Here is an 11,152-nt window from a genome sequence, read left to right on the forward strand (position 1 = left end):
TGATGGCATCTGTGATGCTAATCCTGAAAGTTACAGATATCTGACTTAATTTCCTAAGTCCAGTCTTCATTACCACTGTCTGACTAAAGCTCTGGAGAATGGTGTAACCTTCAGGAAAACTAAACCACAAGGATGGAAAGGGGAATGTAAAAAGGGAGAGCTGCCTGTGGTGAAAGATGAAGTGATTAAGAAGCCTTCTCCACAGACGTGGCAGCACAGAGTTGAGACTACTCCTGATCAGCCTAAGGAAACAAATCCAGGAACGCACTGGATAGATTATGATGTTTGAATAGAAGAAACAGCATCTATCTGCTGGCCCACTGTAAAAGAGGCTGGTGAGACTAACTTTACAACGAAGAGGGTGACAGACTTTTCAGGTAAGTAAAATACCAAAAAACTGAAAGTCATGTTTTAAAAAGATATACTGACTTATTAGGAAAATGAATATTTTAATGAGGTGAAGATTAAGAATTAATAAGAATATCATGGTTGCCCTGAAACTGTCTGAGAGGAAGATCTGAGAGTCAAATTAGATTGCTAGTTCTTGCTACTTTTGTTACGTTCAGCTTTGGCCAATTTACTTTGAAATTACTGATGCCCCTCCCCTCAAGTTTTTAAATTGGCAGAACTCAAAAGGCAAAGTTAACATTTTCTTTTTGCTAGAATCAAAGCTTTCATTGTATTAGGATTGCAGTAGCCATGATGGTGCAGGGATATGAGAGGCCAAGTTTAAAGGGAAAGAACCATACCTTCCTTGAATAGCTAGGAAAAACAGGCAAGCTTTATGGTTCACGTGCTTTCCCAGCCAGTGCTCCAATAGTCAAGCTGGGTGAGGGTAGCTCAAGCATTCAGCTCATATTGATGCCTGAAATTGCTAAACAGAATTCGAGAGCCTGGTTGCTTGCAGCACTGGCTCCCTCCACCTGCTGTTCGCTCTGTCTCCTGCAATGACAAGATAAGCCACCACTGAAGTGCATGTGCACATGAGCAGGGGGCAAATTTGGCAGCCAGTGCTTGTCTTTCATTGCAGAACACTTTCAAATCCATGAAAGAAGATCGCTATGAAAGATGCTGGTATTTATTTTACAGTATTACTAGTGCAGCAGCTGCTAGACGGTATGTGGCACTATTTGAAAGGTTCTCAGCAAAATTTGCTATTCATTCTAGGCAGTGATTGCTTGGATAAACCTTGCAAAAAGTAGGTGTATGCAGTATGATCCTGTGCAAAAATACTTGCTTTATCAAAATTGCCACTAGCTTGAATACAGCTATAATATATGTTACAAATATTTTCATAAAGTTTTCAGGTCTAATAAACTGGCCAGGCTGTGTGGCTTGAAATGAAATCCAGGTGAATAATACGTTTTGAATAATTTGAATGTTACTTCTTTTTCTCCTTACAGAATAATAAAAGCATATCTCACTTTCCTCAGTTGCTTTTGAGAAGTGTTCAAACTTTCTGCAATGAGATTCAACTCCAAAACATATGTGTGCATTTGGTATTTATTTCAGTATGTTGTTTCATTGTTAACACCAGATGTCATATGGATTCATTTTCATTTTCAAACAGGTTAAGTATAAAAATAATTTATTGCAAAAAATACTGCGCTATGTGATTGTAAAATCCAACAGTTGTCATCACTAGCACTTTTAATGTCAATATTTTGGTTTCAATTAATGTTTATACCACCACATCCTGACTTTGATATCCATGGATAGCATCAAAGCCAAGGAAAATGAACATGAGCAAAGGTTGTCTTGTGAATTGTTGTAGTACCAAAGTCAGTGAATTACTGCAGACGTTTTTGTAGCATTCAGTCTTCTCTCCTGAATTGCATGTTTTAATCTTATGCCCACCATTCTAGTAAAAAAAAAAAAGGGGGGGGGGGGGGGGGGGGGACGGGACATGGACCTACAATCTGTTCTGTGTGAAAGCATATCCTGTATAGCTGAAATTTAGATTATGTATCCTTCCTGCCCTACCTTCTTTCCTCCAAGAAGCTTCTACTATATTGACAATTTAGAAAAACATGTCCTAAACTGAAAATAGTAGATTTTCCCAGTTTTTGTCTTTCAGATGTTTTCAGATGGCAATCCATTATCCCACAAGATATTTCATCTGAGTCCTTTGGAGTATCTTTTCTCAGGTTTCATGTAACTGCAACTCTAAAATTGTGTGTATGTTTTGTTTCTTATGTATTTTCCCGGACTGGGATCAAATGATGGAGAGGGCTAGCCATTAAGAGCTAAATACACCAGAGATGAGCAACCTGCACACAGAAGGTACATATAAAGTGCAGTTGTCAAAACTCTCGTAAGACTGGATGGATCAGCATTTACTTTCTAGTGGTCTGTACCCATTTTACATAATACATTTAATGATTACAGCACAGATCAGAGTGGAGCAGATGCATGCAAACTGTACATTGTATAAGTTAAGGTGAAATAAGGTAAAATAATGCCATCTCTACTTTTAGTTATTGCTTTTCAGAAATTAAAACTTTAAAAAAAAAAAAAAAAAGCAGTTATAAGTATATTGTGTTAGCTCATATTATAAATCTGCTTCAGGAGCAGATTTATTTTGCTTTTCATGCAATCTGGGATAAGATTGCATTCTGAGCTGCCAAGCTAGTCACTGGCAACACATATGAGGGCAGGAGCCTTGGGAGCTATTGTAGATCACACTGTTGTCACCTCAGAAATGCAAATGGGGACTAGAGTCTCTTCAGTTTTCCAATAATCTGTGAAGGCTTAGGAAAGGCTAGTTGGCTTTAAAGGTGCCTATTAATGCTGTCTAGTTCCAGAGCTGGCTTTAGGCAAAAGCTGCTGCAGTGGACTTTAAATGGTCCCTGTCAGCCTTAAACCATCTCAGCTAGGACATGCAGAGGTTCTAACATGTAAACCATGGAAGAGAGAGATCTTGTGGGATAGAAAAGGTGGCTGGGAGAGCAAGGAGGCTAGGGCTTTAGATGAGGTCAGAAACGTGGCCTTCAGAAGAGATGTACAAATGTAACTATTGAATACAGTTGCTAGTGTTTATTTGTACTCCTTGAAAAGGAAGGCTGGCCTTAGATACAGGGATGCTTTATATTTGGTCCAAATTTCTGTAAAGTCGATTGAACATTTCCCAAATATCTGGAAAGTTGAAACAGAAGTAGATGTTGATAATTGAACAGATAAAAAGTATAAATCCCTTCTAGAGTATGAGAAGCCTCTTCAGGCAGTCACAAAAAGCTTGCAAAAAGATGTTGACTAACTTAAAATCATAGAATCAAAGAATATCCTGAGTTGGAAGGGATCCACAAGGATCATTGGGTCCAACTCCTGGCTCCACACAGGGCCATCCAAAAAGCAAACCCTATGTCTGTCCAAATGCTTCTTGAACTCTGGCAGGTTTGCTGCTGTGACTACTTTTCTCTGGAGCCTGTCCCAGTGCCCAACCACCCTCTGGATGCAGAACCTTTCCCTAACACCCAGCCTGACCCTCCCCTGTCCCAGCTCCATGCCGTTCCCTCAGGTCCTGTCGCTGTCCCCAGAGAGCAGAGCTCAGCTCCTGCCCCTCCGCTCCCCTCGTGAGGAAGCTGCAGGCCACCATGAGTACAGTCCAATACAGTCCAGCCCCTCCATTACATACAGCTCCACCACCCAGCAAGCCTGGTGTTGTGTAGACCATCCCACGATCAAGAAACCCAAAATTCTGCTAGTGATACCAGCCTTGCAGCCATGTATTGATCAGCTGGGTCTGTCTGCCTGTTCCTTTCAATATTGTTCTCTGCTACTGGAAGGATAGAGGAAAACTACCTGTGCTCCTGATCCTTTAACCTATTGTCCTAAGGTCCTGCAGTCTCTTTTGATTGCCCTTGGACTTCCCTTTTCTACTTCATCACTGCTGACCTGAAAAAACAATAATGGATAAAAATCAGAGGTCTGTATGTACCAGGCTAGTGAGCTTTCTTGTAAAGTCTCTTACCCCAGACACAGGGAGGCAGCAGACTTCCCTGTGGGTTGGGTCTGGTCAGCAAATCAGGCCCTCTGCTTACCTCAGAAGGGAGTCGCTAATGGTAACAACCCTTTCTTTTTTTCATGATACAGGTGGTAGGCTGACTTTCCCTAGGTGACCCCTCCAACCTGGGGGGACCTTTGCCCACATCATTGTTTGTCTGTCCATCAAATTCCAGAGCCTCATACCTGTTGTATGGGCACCTGGGAAAGTGAGGTAGACAGGGAGAGGGATCACCATCTGCCCTGAGCAGAAACTTGCTTCCATTCCCCCATCCCTTAGGTCCCCTCCTTCTGGCTGGTGGCGAGAGGGTAGGAGATCCTTCGCTTCTTTTGTGGCAGGCTGACGCATCTGTCTCAGGGATGGTAGGGAATGATCCCACCAGTCCATCTCCTTCTCCAACTCCCTAACGGTCCTCAGCCCACCCACCTTCTCCTGCAGCTCTGCCACCAGGCTGAGCAGTTCTTCTACCTGGGTGCACCTCCCACAGGTGTATTCACCGCTGCCGTCAGACACTGACAGAAAGCGTGGGCACACTCTGCAGCCTCAGATCTGGATGGCTGCATGTTCCCTTGGGAGCTCTGTCTGGGTAGCTGCATCACTTTTTGTGGCAGGAGAGGCCACAGGGGACGCAGAGGACATAAATTTCTGCCAGGTGGATGCCATGACTGGAGCTCCTTGCGAGCGGGTTACAACCACCATTGGAAGTGGCAGTGACAGCACCCTCCCTGCGCACCCTCCTGCACAAATTGCTGCACTGCTCCCTGGCTGATGCACCACAGCCTGTTAGCCCACCCTGGTTTCAGCACTCTCCAGGGCTGGCTTTTGGGAAACCCCCCTGTAAGCTTCGATCTCCCACTATGCTGCAGAATGTGCCTGCACTGGTGCTGACCGCCTCAACAATTGATGCTTCTGCTTATTCATTCTAGCAGATGTGGGTTTTTGGTTCCTATGGGACCCAGGAGAGGAGGCAGGTTTCCTCTAGGGTGAGAAAGTTAATCCTAAATAGGCTTTTCAGGGAAATTACAAGAAGAGCCTGGATTAGGCAGACAGCTTCCTCTGGTACGTGTTGTAACTCTATCCACTGTGAATTTGTAAGGTTAGATTTAGGCTTTGAAGTGAAGGTCTGCATGCTTTTTTGGAGGACATAATTTCCATTTGTCATGAGCCGACACGAGAAATGGAGCTTTGCCTTTGTAAGCCCTGCTCAAAGAATGATGGCAACTCCATGAGCCTAAAGCATGTGACCCCAAATTCAATAGGTGCTCTCTCAGCGGGAGGGCTTGCTGCACTGGACTCTGGCTATCACAGTCTGTCTGTGGGCGTCATCATTAATTGAAGCCCTTAATAAAATGGAAAATGTATTCTCACTCTTCGTTTCTTAGAAACCCAAATACAAGAGGGACTGACTTTATGAAAGTGCTTTAGCAATGCGCATTCCATAGTTTATCCCATCAGATTGGACTACAGCTATGCAGAACACACTGTACTTCCTCAAGGGCACCCTTTTAAATGAGCCAACAATATAAAAACCTTGTGGGCAACATGAGCCAGGCCTGCACATGTTTTTAGTCTTCACATCTGTTTAACCAGCAATCATAGCAGCATCTCCCTATAAAAACAACAAATCTTAAGCTTCTTCTTATTTTTTAATGTAAAAGCTTTAATATCATGAACTTCATGTCAGGATCCTCCCTGAGTGCACTCAGGGGCCTTCCTGGTCCTGACAAGCAACATAGAGGACTCCACCAATTTGCTAGAATGGGGTCCCCTTGAGAAATGCAGATGGTCTTTGATAGCCATATACTGTGTGGGGATTTTAGTGGTGTCTCACAGTATTAGGACACCCGAACTAGCATGAATACCCAAAGCAGTGTAGCTGTGATGGCATAAGGTGCCCTTAACAGTTATTTACTATATGTAAGACTAATATGAAAGTAGCTTAACTGACTTGCTGAAACATCATAGTGGGAAATATGTGACATGAATAGAGAGAGAATTCACTTTTCCAAGGCAATGTTTGTTTTTTACAGCTGCTTTTTCTCTTGCACTGACTCATTTATTTTGTGTTCTCTCACTTAGCAGTGAATACAATAGAGGTACTTCATACAAATTATTAAGGGCATAACTCTTATTTATTCCCACAGGACAACTCATGTTCTAATACTACATGATGATGATGGCAATAAATTGCTGTATTCATATCCACAGAAATGCCAAAATCCATCTAACCAGTGACTGCTATACTTTGTGACCTGTATTAAAAGAACAGTAATATAATGTCCAAATGTAATAACAGTAATATAAAAACAGTAATATAATGTCCAAAGAACAGTAATATAATGTCCAAATCTGCATAAATACTCACACTGTTTGAAATAGGCAGATATATGTATATATGTGTGCGAGTGCCTGTGTGTAAATCTTTATATATACACACTCTGATACGTTGAGTCAGCACTACAAAGAAGTATTGATTTACTTACCACAGCTGTGAAATCAGATGGGTGTAATATCTTACTGAGACTTTTCAAGTTCCCTGTTTACATGTGTTACAGGTAACTACCATACTAAAAAAACCAAGTCACTAAAATGGCACTTTGCTGGAGGGTTCGGGATTGTAGATTGTAGAGCAGGAGAGAGAGAGAGAAAGAGAAGCAGAAGCTCACAGGCTAAAGCAAACATATATGGAAGTCTCTACAAATCATTATACCACAGAGTTGCCTTTCAGGAAAACTAGAGTTCATTGTATGGTCTGTAGCTGTTGTGTTGAAATGACTCGGACATTTTTTGTATATGTTTGTTTTACCCTTTGTCACTACCTTTCCATACTATCTCATGATCTTCAGTCATTCTCCTATTCCTACTTTTTTTTCTCATCTCTGTACGGGCTTCTTTCTTCTCCCTGAAGCCCGGACACTAGTACAAAAGAAATTAGCACCTAACTCTACTGGGTTCTTAATTAGCTAGGAAGAGCAGTTGCATTTTTAGCACAAACTGAGATAATTGTGAGATATTTTTTATCCTGAAGTTTAGAAGTGTTTTGCTGAGAGTTTTATGGCTAGGAGATTTGACCAAATTACAATTTATAGCAACATAATTTTGATGATGGAAGCAGCATATGATTGCCCAGCTCCTGGAAGATATTCCTGCCAAGTTTTATGTTTGTATTGCAAAGTTTGGAGACACTAGAGTTCATCACTAAAACATCGCCAAGAGTTCAGTATGGGAAGAAAAGTTATATTTCTTCGATCATGCTGAAAGAAAGAGCTAAACTTTTTATTTTTCTTCCAAATCAGAAAAAAAAAAAAAAAAGTCAAAGCTGACACATAGTAAGAAAAAGAAACCTAACCTGAATCATTATATCTGATAAAGTTATAAGAAAGTGAAAATTTTAAGTGGTGAATCTGGAGATCATCAGTTCTGGCCAAATTCATAGGTAACTTGATCACTTGTGTTGTGACAATTATTTGGTGCTTTGTTAGTGTCAGTCTATGTACCAAAAAAATAGAAAATTTCCACAGCATTTGGCATGGACAATACACTTAAGAAAACAATGTAACTCTCTTCTGACAGTTGCCATGAATCTACATATCAGCAGTAATAACCTCTGTGTAGTCTCACATATAAAATCCTGATTTACCTTATTTCTATAAATGCTGCTCTCTGGAAAGAGTACCTTCCTTACCCCTTCTTTCCTTCTTGTCTTAAATCTGAACAATTTGAGGAAAAGCAAGATTACTGGTTAATCTGCTAATCTTCCTTCCCCAAAACATTCTTCAAGACAGATTCATGAAGCACTGGCACCTCAGAACAAGGGCAGTAGAATATTAAAATAGCATTTCTGAGATTATTACAGTGAAGTTATTCTGTAAGATAGACAAACCTAAGAGGTGTTTAAGGCTTTCAACTCTCTGGCAAACTTGATGAACTGCTGCTTCACAGTGACAGCAGTCCTTTGGGGTCCTGCATTTTACACATTTACAAGTACTCTTATCTGACTATCCCAGTCCTCCACTTCTCTTACTTGGTAAATATAACATTAAAAGAAATCAGTATTAATACTGGAGCCACACTAATAGTTTGCTTCTTAAAAAAGAAAAAAAAAAAAAAAAAAAGATTAGAAACTTATTTCAGACTTCACAGCCAGCTGTTTAAGATGGAAGGCTGACGAAACGCATTCACAGTAGAGAAAGAAAGTTGCAAGTTACCAATTAAAATGCTGTAGGATGCATAACATATTGCAGCAGTAAGTGGGAAAACACCAAGATTTTATATAATGTGTTCCAAGAAAGATAAGAAAACATAAATTACACATAAAATTGAATTGACATAATACAGTGAATAAATTTACCAAATGGTATCTTATTCAGTAGAATATAAGAAACATAACAGAATGGGTGCCAAGCATGCTAAACAGGGTAAAATTCTTGACAAAAAATATATAGTTCACTGCACTATCAAAGCTAATGTATCAATAAACAAATAACTTAGTGAAGCTTATAACAAACATATGAAAAACTGAATGAGGGACCACAAAAATAGATAAACTGTAGAGTAATAGATTTTGATTTGCAAACACATCAACAAAGATATAGGTATAATACATAAATAAGTACAGGCAGCAATAGATCAGCAAAGAAATAGACTGCTTTGTCACAGAGAGAGGGGAAATTTTAACAGCAAAAGGACAACCTAACACATCTTCCTTATCACATTTCAGTTTAACTGCTAAATATTTGTTCTTAGTTACGTATAGATTTTGTATGCTTCTCATACAAGTTGTAATATTTTATAGCTTTTATAAATACAAAGGGGCTAAGAGATGAAGTAAAGTTCTAGCTTAGAATCTGAATTTTTTTTACTTTTTTTTTGAGAGTGGGGTTAAAGGGTGGTGGTCCAGTGCCAATGAGGACAGAGTTTGGATTTTGGAGTCTACATCATATTGTTATGTCTAAAATTAATATTTTTCTAACACATACAATGGGGATGTCATTATGTGATACAGATATGTTTGGACGGAATTTACATTGCTTTGCTTTTGCTACTTTTGCTCACTCTTCTTGAAAGCTTTCTTCATTATAAGAAAGTATCATTTATTTAGTGTGTAGTAATGTTGTGAATAATCTCACTTTATGCTAAATTTCTAAACATAAGGCACCTACTATAAGCTAGGTTTCTTTCATAATCAATGAATAGCATTGAGCTCTTCCAAAGGGCACTTCTACTCATTCTGATGATTATAAATGGAACCTTGTTAAGTGAGATGAGTATCCTATTAATAAATGAAGTTAAGATGAATCAATATCCAAGTCTCTTCAATTAAGCATTACTAACGTAAAATTAATGCAAAGAAGCTCATATGCTGTAAACTCACAAATTAACTCACTTTGCAGGAATTTCCCCATATAAATACTACAAATAGTCCTAATCACTTTCTTGTGATATTAATGGAGTATATTCCCTTCAAGGATTGTTAGTGTCCACCACAACCTGAAATCACAAGATGTAACCAAGATAGAAGAGTGCAGTTAACTTACATTAAAATTTATTGATTACATTTATTCAAAGCTTTCTATAACCTGGATAGTTTTCCCTTCCCTAAAATTTATGTAACTGCAATTTATTCACTCCTTTCTTCACAACCTTCACTCCTCTGCCACACTTTTTTTACTCTGATATGGAAATAAAAAAAATATGGCTTTTGCTACAGTTTTAAATGAGAATTTTTACGAGCTAGTGGGGTGACAGTTGTAAAGAGGAGTTTGTGTCCTACACAATCCTGCCTGAGAAGGATCTGAAGGGAGGTGTGGATTCAGAGTTCACAGTATTTAAAAGTAATTCAGTTACCATTTTTCTTTCCATCTTGTTATGCTGTTAATTTTTAAAGCAATTTCTTTTTTCTCCTTACCCTCAGGATTCCCTTTCCATCTGCAGTTTGTTGATATTTTTATTCCATATACTCTGTATTTGTCATTACAACATTCTATCAGGAATATATGACAGAAAATATTCTGGTCAGGGCTGGAATTCATTTCCTAAAGATGTTCAAAAGAGGTGTCTCCGTTACACAACAATTTATTTCCTGTTCACTTGAGATATTGTTGCAATACTTAGTTTATCCCACAGGTTCATTCTGTCTAGGTCGTTCCAAGTATGTTGAGCAGACCCTATCAATGTACAGCTTTTACTAACAAGGCAGGGTTCTGGTGGATAGAACCTGGCTCTAGGATACAGACTGTGTCTCCATCTTCAGTGCTGACTCCTGTGAACCTGGGGAGAAGGTTTAATTATTCTATGACTACATTTCTGCACATTTAATAAGGAAAAATGAAGTTATCAATAGTTGTCCTAACATTTGAGATAGACAAAAAAATGCTGGAGACAGAGATGGAGATGTTTGATTCTAATACAACAGTATAATTCCAGTATGTTGATGAGATTGCCTTTTTAAGCATTCTTTCAAAATCCTTAAAACTTCTAAATAATTTTCCAGAGGGAGGTTGTGTGGCACATGGAAACTGATAATTCTTTTTTCTCTCTCCCTGTTTGCCACTTCTCTGATTTCATTCTTTGTTGACACAGCTCTTTGTATTTGGTGTGAAGACTTAACTTCACTGTTGATACTGTACAGCACACTACATAGTGTCCTGGTATATAAACATTATTGAAAATAATCTAGAAAAAAGTTTTTGCTGTTTTAATTGTTTCTTTTATACCTTGGTGTGCAATTTAACAAGGTACACTCGTGAAAGATTTCTGAGACTTAAAAATAGAATTTTTCCCAAGGACAGTATTCTGCAATCTAGACTCCTGGAAGAGAATTAAAAACTATTGAAGTGACTCAGAATTAATACAGTCCTTAAATCCTTATGGGAAGGGCCAGTGCCAAAACCAGAACACTGTTGTATCAGTGATATATGGCTGTTATCTTGTTTACTGCAGAAGACATGCAGAGTGAGAAGGTTGGCTGAACAAGTGAGAAGTGCTTCTGCTACAGCTATATAATTAAATTTCAGGTCCAGCAGACAGATCTAGGATCTCTGGCACAGTGTCTTACAGACTAGTAAGTGGCTAAAAGCTTAAGACCTCCTACCATGATCTGATTTCAGAGAGAGTGGCATTAGTTTAGTACGTCATTATTTTGTTGTT

Source organism: Cygnus olor, chromosome 3 (genome assembly GCF_009769625.2).
Source record: "Cygnus olor isolate bCygOlo1 chromosome 3, bCygOlo1.pri.v2, whole genome shotgun sequence".
Lineage (NCBI taxonomy): Eukaryota > Metazoa > Chordata > Aves > Anseriformes > Anatidae > Cygnus > Cygnus olor.